This window comes from Tamandua tetradactyla, chromosome 2 (genome assembly GCF_023851605.1).
Source record: "Tamandua tetradactyla isolate mTamTet1 chromosome 2, mTamTet1.pri, whole genome shotgun sequence".
Lineage (NCBI taxonomy): Eukaryota > Metazoa > Chordata > Mammalia > Pilosa > Myrmecophagidae > Tamandua > Tamandua tetradactyla.
In genome coordinates this window covers 110,595,969-110,610,062 of record NC_135328.1, presented here as the reverse complement: position 1 = coordinate 110,610,062, position 14,094 = coordinate 110,595,969, and the positions used below count along the sequence as shown (strand labels likewise).

General features: G+C 38.3%; 1 pseudogene; it reads left to right on the top strand.

Moving 5' to 3' along the window:
• Positions 1-9,833: 9,833 nt before the first annotated feature.
• On the top strand, positions 9,834-10,626 carry LOC143657109 (large ribosomal subunit protein eL8 pseudogene; annotated as a pseudogene).
• Positions 10,627-14,094: the final 3,468 nt, after the last annotated feature.

The following is a 14,094-nucleotide window of genomic DNA, read 5'->3' as shown; positions in this document are numbered from 1 at the left end:
CAAAATATGTTTCCCATACCCCTTCAGCCTCTTTGTTTCCACACTTTGTGATGAGTCTTAAGAGCAATTAACCACTTCACGCCTTTTCCTGAATGTTTTCCAAATGCTGTTGGAATTTTGGGGACCAGCAGGTTTCTCCCAAAGCCGCTTCAAATTTCCACCGTGCTCTGGCTAATTTAAAACCAGGATGTGAGACCTATAAATTGCTACTTCACCTTCCTGGGTCTCTACTTGCCCACCTCTATATTTAATTCTGCCTGGATAAGCCAGGTGAGAAGAAAACAATAAGAGATGATGACCATGGTCTGTCTGAGAGGAATCACCATGTCCCTGGGGTCGTGGGATGCCCGCGTCATCAGAGAAAGCCAGTGCTGGCTGCCAGCAAGCTCCCTGGCACATCACATCACCAGCGACACAGTCAACCAGAGGGGAATGAATCTCGCTGAATCCAGCAGAAAACCTGCGCGTGTAACACCTGGGAAAGAAAACAATCAGTCAAAGTGACGGGACTGATGGATGAACCTTAAAACTGAAGGACGTGCAATTTCTCCTCTGCACAGCGCTCAGATAAAGGGAAGGTCACACGCAAAAAAAAAAACAGGTAATCAAAATTTAGATATTTATGTACTTTCCCTGTAATTAGAACCTGACCACTTGGGCTTATGGGGTTGGTTCGTCACCAATAAGAAAAATGAAACCTCTATTTAAAAGATTAAAAAGTAGGTGGGTTTTACAAAACTCTGGTTTCTCTATTTGAGGACCTAAACCATAATAAAGTAATATAAATAAGTGAATAAATAAATAAATAAATGAGGACTCTCGGAGGCTCTACATGCAGCAGTGCCCCAGGCGGAAAGATCAGGTTAGGTTAAATCATTACATGGTCCATCATTCATATGACATGTCACTGAAGCAACGTGGATAGAAAAAGAAATGTGTTTCTTCTTCATGGTAGCTGAAGTGACAGAAATCAGTGTTCAGAACTGAAATGATGAACCCTTCAGATTAAAAGAACGCACACCTAGAGCATTTTGCGCTTCCTGTTCTCTTGTGTTAAAACAAATAAAATTAGAACACAAAATGTTACAAAGTAAAGGAAAAAAACACCAAGGGAATTTCTTCAGGAAGACAGAATCTCACTTCTGGCAATGCTTAGGAATATTTTACAATAAAAGTTCACACTTCTCAGAGGAGTTTTTATTTTTTGAATCCCTTTCTATTGTGGAGCATGCAATTTCCCCGGCAGAGATGGGAATGGCCTAATTCTCCCAAGGTAGCAAATCCTCAACTGAGGCTCTGGTGCAGTCACTCATGGGGACATTTCCTGTTCCATTATTACACCAGAGGAGCTTTGGGCTCATCAGAGCCTCTTGGGAAAGGATGAAAAATTAAAAAGCATCCATCCCCTAGAGCAAGGCTCTGAGCGGCTTTGATCTGCATTTACAGCCTTAATATATCCCAAGAGATTTCACAATCCACATGGGAAACCAAGCCCTCCCTCTAATGGAATGTTTACTGGGTTTTTCGTGCAGAAAAGGAGGACAATTTTTGATGAGCATATTCTTCTATTTACTGCGTTCATTGGAAAAATCAATGAGAGGTTTCAAGGTAATTTTTTTTTATTGTTGCTCGGCATAAAACATATAATTTTCATCATAAGCAAGTCGACCAAAGTAGAATGTAGCTCATGTCTGGTGCCGCCCGGGTGTTTGGTGAAGAAAGAGGATTAAAGAAAGAGGATCAAACACCTCCTCCTACATCTAAAAAAGCTGATGCACCCTTACCTTGTTAACCAACACATGGGATGCGCTTTCCCCACTCTGTAGTTTAGGAAAGGCTTTTGTTAGACCAAAGTAAAATAGCACCAGTAAAGAAAGAAAGATTCCACGGTGTGTGAGCAGTGGAAAATACACTCTGGAAATTGAGCTGCTGGCTCGCGGAGTCCTAAGAGGGGAGCGGCAGCAGAGAAGTTAGTTCCCAGGCATCCCACAGACAGGAATCCAGCTCAGCGGGAACATGGAAGGAGGGTGTAAAACTCCACCCATGTCATGGCACTCTCTTTTATTTACTGATTTTGTCTTCCATCCTCATTGCACATCCGGAAGGAATAAGGGCCCCATCATTGTATTCCAGGCAGATATACTGATTCCTTCTTTTGTTTGGTGAGAAGAGTGCTGGATAGAGCCTTGAGAATTCCACTCCCTGCAGCTGCCACCTCTTCTCCCAAGGGAGAAGAAAGCTATGATCACTTCTATGCTAATAATAGAAAATTTAGTGCAACTGCTTTCTGATCTTTCAATCACTTCAATATTTGGATTAAAAACAAAAAACAAAAAACAAAAATCTCTTTGGTCCTGGGGGTGGTGGGTGGGAAAAGAAAATTTTAAAAATTACTGTTGCTCAGATCTAAAAGCAACTACCTAACATTTTTTACGTGGTGAGTAATCACGCTTTTTCATTTTTCTGTAATTAGAAGAAAAAAAGTGTTCTGCCCTTTCACTTTTGTCTGGTCATTTGTGAAGACAATGAGACACCAAAATTCCACCCAAGAAAACTTCCTGCATTTCCTGCCCCTCTCACCAGACTTTTATTCAACATATTTCTTCCTTCCTCATGGTCTTTCACCTGGAGGATGCTGTTATAAAAGAAGTTTGATTTATATAAACATTAAAATAAAGCCTAAGGGAGTTGCTGGAAAAAAAAGATCTAAATTTTAAGTACGTCTATGGTTCAAGTTGAGTGCAGCCCACTGACGTACAAATCTTTGTCCTCTGATATTAAAAACCAATATTGCTAGGAGTGAAAATATAATCCTGGCACCATTTAGAATTTAGATAATACTTTTCATCTTAAGACCCCAACATACCTGCAAGTAGATGACCTAATTTCATCTTCATTCACATCTTAGCCATTAGAAGAGGGATGCTAATGTTATCTTTATTTCAGGACAGGACAAAGAGGCGTTAGAAACATTGATCCACCTACATGCACAGAATGGAATCAGGGCACCAAAGTTAGAACAAGGCACGCCAAACTCATAGAGCCAAGGCTGTTCAATCATTCATTGAGAGCAAGAGTTTGTAATGACCCCTCAGATGGCACTGAAACTTTAGCCCTTGAAAACACCCTCAGTCTTCCAGAAGACCACATCTGCCTGATGAAACTGGGGTTTTCTGACCCAACAGGCCGACCCTCTGCACCACTGAATTGGAGTTGTACATGATCTAAGGGGTCGACCTCAGTGCTCCTTCAGGATAGCAGAGGATGGCTGGCTGGCTTGAGAACCTCCATCCTCACTGGCAGGAGTGGGGGAGAGAGGGAGGTTGGCAGAATCTTTAAGCGAAGCTGTAAAGGTGGAACAAAAGTACCCCGAATACACACATGTCCCTTCCTTTGCTCTTCCAATGTCACCGTAAACAAAATTAAGCCCAAGAAAAGCACTAATGAACCGCAATGATTTTTTTTTTTTCTCCTCAGCAAAGGGAGCAGCCAGACAGGTTTGCCGTGGCTCAGTGCAGTTTTTCACCCAAGGTTTAAGGAACAAGGCAGGTATGCCGTCACTTACTTTCAGCCTGCAAGTCCTTTTGATAAAAGAAGCTCTTTGCAAGATGCATTTCTCTCCTGTCCTTATAAATCAAATAAATAAAATTAAAATTTCTCCTAAGCCCTATGCTTCTGTTCCTATCCTTCAGCTAACCTAAAATAAAAAAAAAGATTAGCCTTTTCTGTTCTTTTTCCTACCCTTCTACCGGGGGGAGGTTGGGGAGGTGGAGCTAGAGAAAGAGAAAGAGAGAAATCAAACAACTGTCTAAACAAATCAATCCAACATTCCAAAGGCTTTTGACCTGCGGCAATGTCAATCCCATCTTCTTTTCCACCCTTCTCTCTTTGAATCAACATAACCTATGATTCTGATCACTCCAATATGTCAGTGCCTGCTGAGGGCACATTTTATTGTTCATAAAGCCCCAGACGATAATGAAAAATAAGCAAGAAAACGATAAATTCATCAAAGTTGCGAGAATATTCGAGGAAAAAAGGAATTTCCCGCGGTAACTGTCCTTGACCTGGCTCTTTAATCGAGTGAAATTTCATCGCTTTATCTAATATCATGCTTCATGCTTCAGGCTCCCAGCAATTCTATTTTCGTGTGCTCTAATGGGCAGCTGACACATCCACTCAGCACCGACTGCAGAATATGTGCTGACATACTGTGTGGCGAGCAGCCTTTCAGGGGCAGTGTTTGGGCCCTAACAAAGAAAAACATCCACCTGCAAAAGGCCCTTCCTTAAATCTCTGGGCTTGGCTTTCCGGACCTCATGTGGGCTTCCCATGTGCAGAGGTTCCGGGGCCCTTGTGGGAAGGCGGCTGCTGAATTTGGGTGGCTGCGTGGGATCTGCTTTAGGTGAGAGGTTGCGAAAGCCCTGATTAAGGCTGTCTGAAACCTGAATCTGAATGATGTAATGAAGAGTGCCATCCTAACTGCCTTGCAGGCGGCGCTTCTTAGAACCCCTGATTCAATTTGATATTCTGAGGTTAACGTACTGTATTGGGACTGAAAATAGGAATGCACACGAAAAGCTTTTATACTTACTCAGTTCAGTAAGCATGGCAAACTCATCAACAGCTATTTGTACACTGTAGCTCTGGTGGAACTTAACTTTGATGTTCTGATTTATGCTTGCTATTTCCCCCCCAGTATTACTTTGGAGTCAAAATGCACTTTTAAAAAAAGGAGAACCATTTTTTTTTTACATAATAGCTGAGACCATTATCATAAATGAGCAACACAGACATATAAGCACAAATACAGAAAGGCCACAATCTTTGGCTCTAAATTTCCAGCCTTGACAGATTTCAAATTTTTCTAAAAATATAGGAGAAAGTGACGAGATATGACAACTATATGCAATAAGTGACCTTGGACTGAATTCAGTCCCAGAGGAGGGAAAATGCTATCAAGGACATTATTAGGACAACTGACAAACTATGGACTGCAGAAAGGTATTGCAAAAATGCTAAATTTTCTGAATGTAATAACTCCTTGGGGTTGTGTAAGAGTATCATTTTCTTAGCAAATTCACATTGAATTAAAGGTATTAAAGGGTACAGGGGCATGATGCATGCAAATTACTCTCAAAGGGTTCAGAAAAATTTAATTAGAGAAAGAGAAAACGATAAAGAGTATGTGGCAAAATGTTAAAAATTGGTGAATCATCACAGCAATGCAAAATAATTCTTGTCTACAGGCATGGAAATAAATTCTGTCAGGCAGAGGTTTGATTGACTTCCTTCCCCCATGGCAGGACAATCTAGTTTTGCATCCATTTGCAAATTCATTTCAGTATTCCTGGTCTGTGAATGAACCTTTGAATCGGGTATAATACCTGCCTAGTTCTCTCATGAGTAATGAATTCAAATCTGTAATATGTGTTCATTTAAAATAAATTGGTGAATCTGAATAAAGCATATACCGGGGTCCTCTGAATCCATCTTGTGACATTTCTGTGTGTTTGAATTACTTCAAAATTAAAATTTCTAAAATTACTAGAGATGGCAAGGAAGAAGGGACAGGGACTGGTATATGAATGAATGCCTGCTGTTTGCACATACTAAAAGAAATGTGCTTTACAGAAGACCATGCACTCAAAGCAAAATCAGGGCAACTCTAAGGTCAAACCAGCCATCGTCGGGCTAATAATATCAAGGCTGTTATAATAATGAAGCTGGGTGATTTGTGGCCACATTAGGGGATGTCTATGTAGATCTCCCTGTGTGCTGTGCCTTGCTTCACCTCACACTCTTTATATTAAAGCAACTGGAGTACAACAGCTTTACATTTTTCAAAAAAAAATCCAATGTAATTTCAAATGCAGTAGGGCTTCCTATCCAGTGGGAGAGGAGACATCACACTGGGGCTGGCCTTGTGATCCTCGGGGTCCATCTGTGCAGGAGGGAGCTTGTGTCATAAAATACTGGTAGATGCAATCAGCAAAGGGAAGCATTGGTCCATTAAGGCTCAAAGGCAGGGCATCTTATCACTGCTGATAAAAAAAAACACAGCTCTGTGTTTTAAATGCACACCACAGATATTTTCCATTTTTAACTGGAATGCTTTTAGTATGACCAAGAAAATATTCCTTCCCCAGTGATTTCCAGCTTTGCATCCTCTGTGAAGCAATAGTATTCAGCTGTAGCATAGTAATAGCCGTTTTAATAATAGCTATTTTATATCGAGCCCTTGCAATGTGCCATACACCCTGTACATAATATTACGGTACTCCCTTTAACTTTCACAATTCTTTGAGCTAGATATTATTAGCCCTATTTTACAGATGTGTAAACTGAGGTTGAAGGAGGCCAGGTGACTTGTCCAATATATCCAGAACTAATCTGTGGCAGAGTTAGATATTAGATCAAGACTGATTCCAAATCCAGAACTCTTAACTTCTACATTTACAGGGCTTCAGAATATAGACTTGATGAAAAACAAGCTGAGAAATTGCTTTATTAAAGCTCCTGGAAGGAAACAATACAAATTAGGTATTTACAATATGGTATATCGGTGTCTTGGCCAAGAGTGATCAACTATCTTGCATAGCATCATGCAAATGAAATAACTAGTTTAAATAAATCATTTAGACTATTTAGAGCAAAGAATGCAAAGCAGGGTCATTTTCTTGGATTATTTAAAGTCACAAAGGAAAGGAAAGAGGAACTACACATTAATTTTCCATTTTGAAGATTTTAAGGCTCTAGTTGGCAAGACCCCATACTTTCTAAGACTATAAAATAAAACTGACTGCCAAATTGTGAGAAATTAAAAATGCAGACTTGAAGTAAATGTTGTTGTTTTAGCAACATTTCCTCTACCAAAAGAAATAATTATTCTGAGGGAATTTTTTTGCTAATTTAAAGGGGTTTTGTCAGGCAAATCATAGCTAGAAGTGTTTTGGGTCTGATATTTTAAATAAATTGATTGTATGCTAAACATTCATCCCTTCTCCTTTTTGTGAACTTCAATTTCATTTAATTACTAGAAAATATTAAAATTCATTTAATAAGCCTTTGAAAAGGTCAGGAAGTATATTAGTACAATAAAATGGTGACTTTGCATACAATTACATTTGTCATCTTCATTCAGGTAACATTTATTGAACCCAGCTAACATTTATTGAATGTGGGTTGATACTGGCCCTCAAAAAGCTTTATTAAAAGGATGAAATACACATGAGCAGAGAGCTATAACAGACAGCAAAATCAAAGTATCCAATGGAGAATATAATGAATCACATTCTCTTTGAAGACTATTTTCCATTCTGCAAAATTCTGGTGTGCTTCCATTACGTGGCACAATTTTTTTTCAAGGTCTGCATGACGTAGAATGGTCAGAGAACCCAAATTTCCCAAGAACAGCAATAGGCCCAGGGTGGACACATGACCCAATCAGGACCCTCTTTGGGGTGTCTTTGAGGGTTGAATAAAGGCTGTGAAAGAGGATTTCTCCTTCTGAGATCAAACACCATGTAAATCTGGGGTTTCTAAGAACCTCTTTCCTATCACGCATGAGTGAGAGTCTACTTAAGACTGAAATCAACATGGAGGACATTAGGGCCAAGAAATGTAATGAAGGGCAGATTCCTGAGGACCTTAGCTGGACACTGCATACAGTCAGATCAGCTACTAGATATTTCCTTACATGTGCGAATAACTACATCTTTTATATACTCTAATTTGTTTAGTATTTCTTTCATAGAAAATTAGTCTCTCTAATACCAAGATATATCTGAATGGAATTTGATTGAACCATAAAACTTTTTCTTTCTCTAATATTATGTTAACTTGCTTCATGTGCCCTGGAAGAGAGAAGAAAGAAAAATCATCTCAAGGCTCCAGGGAGGGAGTGAAAGTTTGAGCTGAACTAGAATTTCCATAACTAAAAAAGCAAAATAAGGACATTCCTGGATGAGGAATTCACATGAACAAAGACAAAGAAATGTGAAAGCATCTGGTGTATTTGAAGAACTTGCTGGCACCAAAATATAATGTGTTTAGAAGGATGAAGAGAAGTTGAAGCTAGGAAGGTATTGGGGAGTTAGATGATAAAAGATTTTGAATGTTTGCCAAATGATTCAAACTTTATTATATAAGCAAATGAAAGTCATTGAAGACTTTTGGGAGGAAAAAAAAATCATGATTTATCCTACTTCTTGAGAAAATAATCCTAGCAACAGCCTAAAGAAATCATTAAGTTAGGAAAGATTAGCATGGAAGACAACCAGGACCTACTGGGAGGGCCCAGTGAGAGGGGTGAAGGACATACATAGGGTCAGGACATGGGAGGATGGATAAAAGGGGACATGATCAAGAGACGTTTTAGAAATAAAATTAACAGGGCAAGGTGACTAATCTTAAACTCTCTGAATAGTAATATCTTCTCATGCGGGCTTTTCAAAATGAAACTGTGATCTGATAAAGTTTTCATGAAACAGCCTTCTGTGGTTCAAAACACTGTCTTTCAGGCAAAGTGGAGCTAACCTTTGAGAAAAACTTAGAAATGATCCAAAACAGGCAGATGTACTATGCTCCCTCTAGTATCAGGAAGTGAAAGAATTTTATTTCTAAGTTTTGACTTTATAACACATTTTAAACTGCAGACAAATGATCTGGCATCATGATAGAGTCACAAAATGAATTGCAAGTTGAATGTTAAATGATGCTTGCTTCCTTTGGGTTTTCTTGTGGTGGAGCTTAATCTCAGGGCGGCAACCAAGTATAAATGCAGAGTGTCTGCATTTCCTTCCTAACTCTTCTTTTCTTTTCTTTTTTTCTATTTTCCTTTCTCAGCCTTTCCTCTTCTCTTATTCTCCCATTAGTATGAAATTTTTGGCCAGGTTCTGAAGGAACCTTTTGCTATCACAAAATGACAAAAGAAATACGAGAAAAGTGCTCTATGATTTCAGGAGTAGGGTGAATTTTTTACTTTCTAAGGCAACAAATACCTGTTGAATACTTACAATGTAGCAGAACACAGTGCCCTGAATAGGTTTCCATCCAAGGTAGACATTTTTTTCAAAGATTCAGTGCTCAGAATCTTCCCTTGAAGAGATGAGACTCTTCTAATTCAGCAACTAGAAAATTTTGTCCTTCAGCAAGATTACACTTCTAATCATAATATGGAATTGTAGGACAATTTCCTCTCCTGGGTTGATGATTTTATCATTTGAGTTTAAATAGGGGTGTTAAGACATTCCAGAAATGTCCATAATAATTTTCCCTCAGGGCATAAAAAATGTTGATTTCAACTTGTTATCTCTGGAGGAGAGGGCTGCTTACAGCATGTTTAATTTTCAGGAGGATATTAGTCATGAATTGGCTATATTTAGTTAGTGAAACTATGTCAAACAATAGTATTCCATCCTGAGTACTAAATAATGTGTGTTCTGATGAGAGAGGGTGGGAAGCAGGTGGTGAGTGCAGAAGGACTGTCTTTGAAGACGTAGGGAAGACAAGAGGAGAAAAAGAAAGAAAACAAACACTTCTAAGTTTGGGAGTCTGGAAATCCAAAATTCAGCATGGCTGAGCTCCTTCTGGATACTCTAGGGGAAATGTCTTCATTGCCTCTTCCAGATTTTTGTGGCTGCCTCATCCCAATTTCTGGGTCCATGGTCTCATTGCCTCTACCTTTTTGGTCTGTCTAAAATCCCACTCTGCCTCTCCCTCTTAAGGACACTTATCACAAGATTTTTGGGGCCCAACTGGATAATCCAAGATGATCTCCTCATCTCGAAATCACAAATTTAATTATATCTTCAAAGACCCTTTCTATAAAAATGGTAACGTTCACAGGTTCTAGGAAAAAGATGGCCCTGAACCCTGCTGCTATTAAGAAGCAAGAGGCCAAGAAGGTGGTAAATCCCCTGTTTGAGAAAAGGCCCAAGAATTTTGGCATTAGACGGGACATCCAGCCCAAAAGGGACCTCACCTGCTTTGTCAAATGGCCCCACTACATCCAGTTGCAGCAGTAAAGGGCCATCCTCCTCAAGGCTAAAAGTGTCCTTCACCATTCACCAGTTCACTTAGGCCTTGGACCACCAAAGAGCTACTCAACTGCTTAAATGGGCCCACAAGTACAAATCAGAGACAAAGCAAGAGAAGAAGCAGAGGCTGTTGGCCTGGGCTGAGAAAAAAGCTGCTGGCAAAGGGGATGTCCCCACTAAGAGATCACCTGTGCTTTGAGCAGAGGTGAACACTGTCACTATGTTGGTGGAAAACAAGAAGGCCCAGCTGGTAGTGATTGCACATGACATGGAACCCATCAAGTTAGTTATCTTCCTGTCTGCCTTGTATCATAAAATGGGTGTCCTTACTGCATCATCAAGGTAAAGGCCAGTCTGGGGCCCCTTGTCCACAGAAAGACCTGCACCACTGTTGCCTTCACAACTCAGAAGACGAAGGAGCACTAGCTGAGCTGGTGGAAGCCATTAGGACCAATTAAAATGACAGATATGACGAGATCCACCATCACTGGGGAGGCAATGTCTGGGGTCCAAATCTGCGGCTTGCAGTGCCAAGCTGGAGAAGGCAAAAGCTAAAGAACTTGCTATAAACGGGGTTAAATTTTGACTTTTCTACACATAAAAATAAAAACTTTCCTTAAGAAAAAAACAAGTGTACCTGTTTCTGATGGTTAATTTCATGTATCAAGTAGTCTGTCTACATTATGGTGTCTACTGGTTTGGTCAGACAAGCATTGGCCTGATTTTACCATGAGGGTGTTTCCTAGATGGATGTAAATCATTAGTCAATTGATTTCATCAATGCCTGATTAGATCTGAATCAACAAAGGAGATTTCCTTCAGCTATGAGAGGAATCTCCTCATCCAACCAGTTGGAGTCCTTAGAGGGAGAGCTGAAGATCTAAACAGTCAGCCAGTATCTCCTGGGGAATTCATCAGCACCTTCACTGGGGTTCCCAAGTTGCAGCTTCTCTTGGGAAACTCACTTCACCTTTGATGAGTTTCCAACTTACAGCCTGCACTATAGAATTTGGATTTGCCAATTCCCAAAATCATATGAGCTAATTCTTATAATATATCTCTTAATATTTACACATACCCACACTCACACATACCCTGCACACAAAGGTATAAGACTTACAAAGAATAGTTAGCAAAATGGCAGAATGAAGTCTTGCTTTATCAGTAGTTACTATAAATGTGAATGGATTAAACATTCCAGTCAAAAATCAGAGATTGGCAGAATCGATTTAAAAATAAAGCATGACCCAACAACATGCTTTTTGGAGGAGACTTGCCCTAAATTCAAAGACAGAAGTAGTTTGAAAATGAAAAGATAGGATAAAATATACCATGCAAATAGTAACCAAAAGAGGGTTGGTATAGCCACTAAGATCACATAAAATAGATTTTTAAGTTAAAAACTGTTATGAGGGACAAAGAAAGTCATTATATACTGATAAAGTGGTCAATTCAACAGAAGATACAACAATTATAAATATATTGCATATAATGACAGGGCCCCATGAAGTGAATATTGACAAATTTTAAGGGAGAAATAGAAGGTTCTACATCAATAGTAAAAGCTTAAATTTAGCACTTTCGTTAATGGATAAAATATCTAGAAAGAAGATCATAAGGAAGTAGAAAGACTTGAATGATACCATAAATCAACTAGACCTAACAGACATATCTAGAACACTTCTGCAGAACAGACATTCTTCTCTAGTGTACACTAATCATTCTCTAGGCTAGACCATATGTTAAATTACAAAACAAGTCTCAATAAGTTGAAAATACTGTCATCATACAAGGAATCCTCTCTGACCAGAATGGAATAAAGTTAGAAATCAATAACAGAGGAAGAACAAGAAAATTCACAAGTATATGGAAATTACATAATGTACTTGAAGAAATCATAAGGGAAATTAGTAAATATCTTGAGGTAAATGAAAATGAAAAAACATAATAAAACTTATAGGGTGCAGGAAGGGCAATTATGAGAGATAAATTTATAGTTCTAACGGCTTAGATTAAAGATATTGATTCAGAGTCCTAACTTTATATCTGGACGATCTAGAAAAAGAAGAACAAATAATGCCAAAGCATGCAGAAATAAGGAAATAACAAAGATTGAAGTGGAGATAAATGGAATAGAGAACAAAAAACAATAGAGAGAATCAATGAAATCAAAATTTAGTTCATTGAAAAGATTTTTTAAAATCAACAACCTTTATCAAGGCTGACAAAGAAAAAGAGAGGAACCAAATCATTAAAATCAGAATGAAAGGGGGGATATTATTATTGACCCCCACAGAAATCAAACGGATTATAATTGGATACTATAAATAACTGTATACCAACAAATTATATAACCTACATGAAATGGACAAATTCCTAGAAACATACAAATTACCTACACTGACTCAAAAAGGAATAGAAGATCTCAATAAACCAATAACAACTAAAGAGACAGAAACAGTAATCAAAAACCTCCCAACAAAGAAAAGCCTTAGGTCACATGGTTTCACTGGTAAATTTTACCAAACATTCCAAGAAAAATGAACACCAATACTACTCAATCACTTCCCAAAAAAATGAAAAGGAGGGAATACCCCCTAACTTTTCCTATGAAGCCAACATTACCCTAATACCAAAATCAGAGAAAATATCATAAGAAAAGAAAATTATAGATCACTATCCTTTACGAATATAGATGTAGAAATCCTCAACAAAAATTAACAAATTGAATTCAAGAGCATATTAAAAAAATTATACATCATATTCTAGTGGGATTGATCCCAGGTGTGCAAGTTTAGTTCAACATAAGAAAATCAATTAATGTAGTAATCACATTAACAGAACAAAGGTGAAAAGGAACTTCATGATCCCCACAGACGCAGAAAAGGCATTTGACAAAAACCAGCATCCTTTCTTGATAAAAACACTTAGAAAAATAGGAATAGAAGGAAACTTCCTCAAAGTCATATTTGAAAAACCCAATGCTAGCATCATACTAAATGACAGACTGAAAGCTTTCCCTCTAAAATCTGGAACAAGACAAGATGCCCGCTGTCACCACTGTTATTCAATATTACACTGGAAATTTTAGTCAGAGCAATCAGACAAGAACAAGAAATAAAAGGCAAACAAGTTGAAAAAGAAGAGGTAAAACTTTCTTTATTTGCTGTGACATAATCCTATATATACAAAGTCCTGGAAAATCTAATACAAAGCTCCTAGAGTTAATAAATTCAAAGTGGCAGAGTAAATAGCAATACCCAAAAATCAGTAGTGTTTCTATACTTGAGTAATAAACAATCCAAGGGGGAGGTCAGGAAAAAAAAACATTTACAATGGCAATTAAAAGAATCAAATAGCTAGGAATAAATTTACCCAATGATATAAATAACTTTTATATGGAAAAACACAAAATATTATTGAAAGAAACAAAGGATAACCTAAATAAACGGAAGAACATTCCATGTTCATGGACTGGAAGACTAAATATTGTTAAGATTTTAATAAAATCTTAGTAGTATAGAAACACTACTGATTTTTGGGTATTGGTATTTACTCTGGAAAAGAGGATTGAAGTTAGAAGACTCCCACTTCCCAACTTAAAACTTATTAAAAACTACAGTAACCACAACAGCATGGTCCTGGTACAAGAATAGATGTGAACCAATGGAATTGAATTGAGGCATCAGAAATAAACTCCCACCTCTATGGGCAATTTGACAAAGATGCCAATTCCACTCACTTGGGAAAGAATTGTCTCTTTGACAAATGTGCTGAGAAAACTGGATGTCCATAAATAAAAGAATGAAGGTGGAGGCCTATCATACAACATACACAAAAATTAACTTAAAATGATGAAAGACCTAAATATAGAATCAAAACTATAAAACTCCTAGAATAAAACATAGGGAAATGGTGCATGGGTAGTTCAGTGGTTAGAATGCCCATCTTTCATGCAGGAGACCTGGGTTCGACTCCCAGACCATATATCCCCCCCCCACCCCCAAAAAAAAACATAGGGAAGTATTTCCAGAACTTTATGTTAGGTAATGGT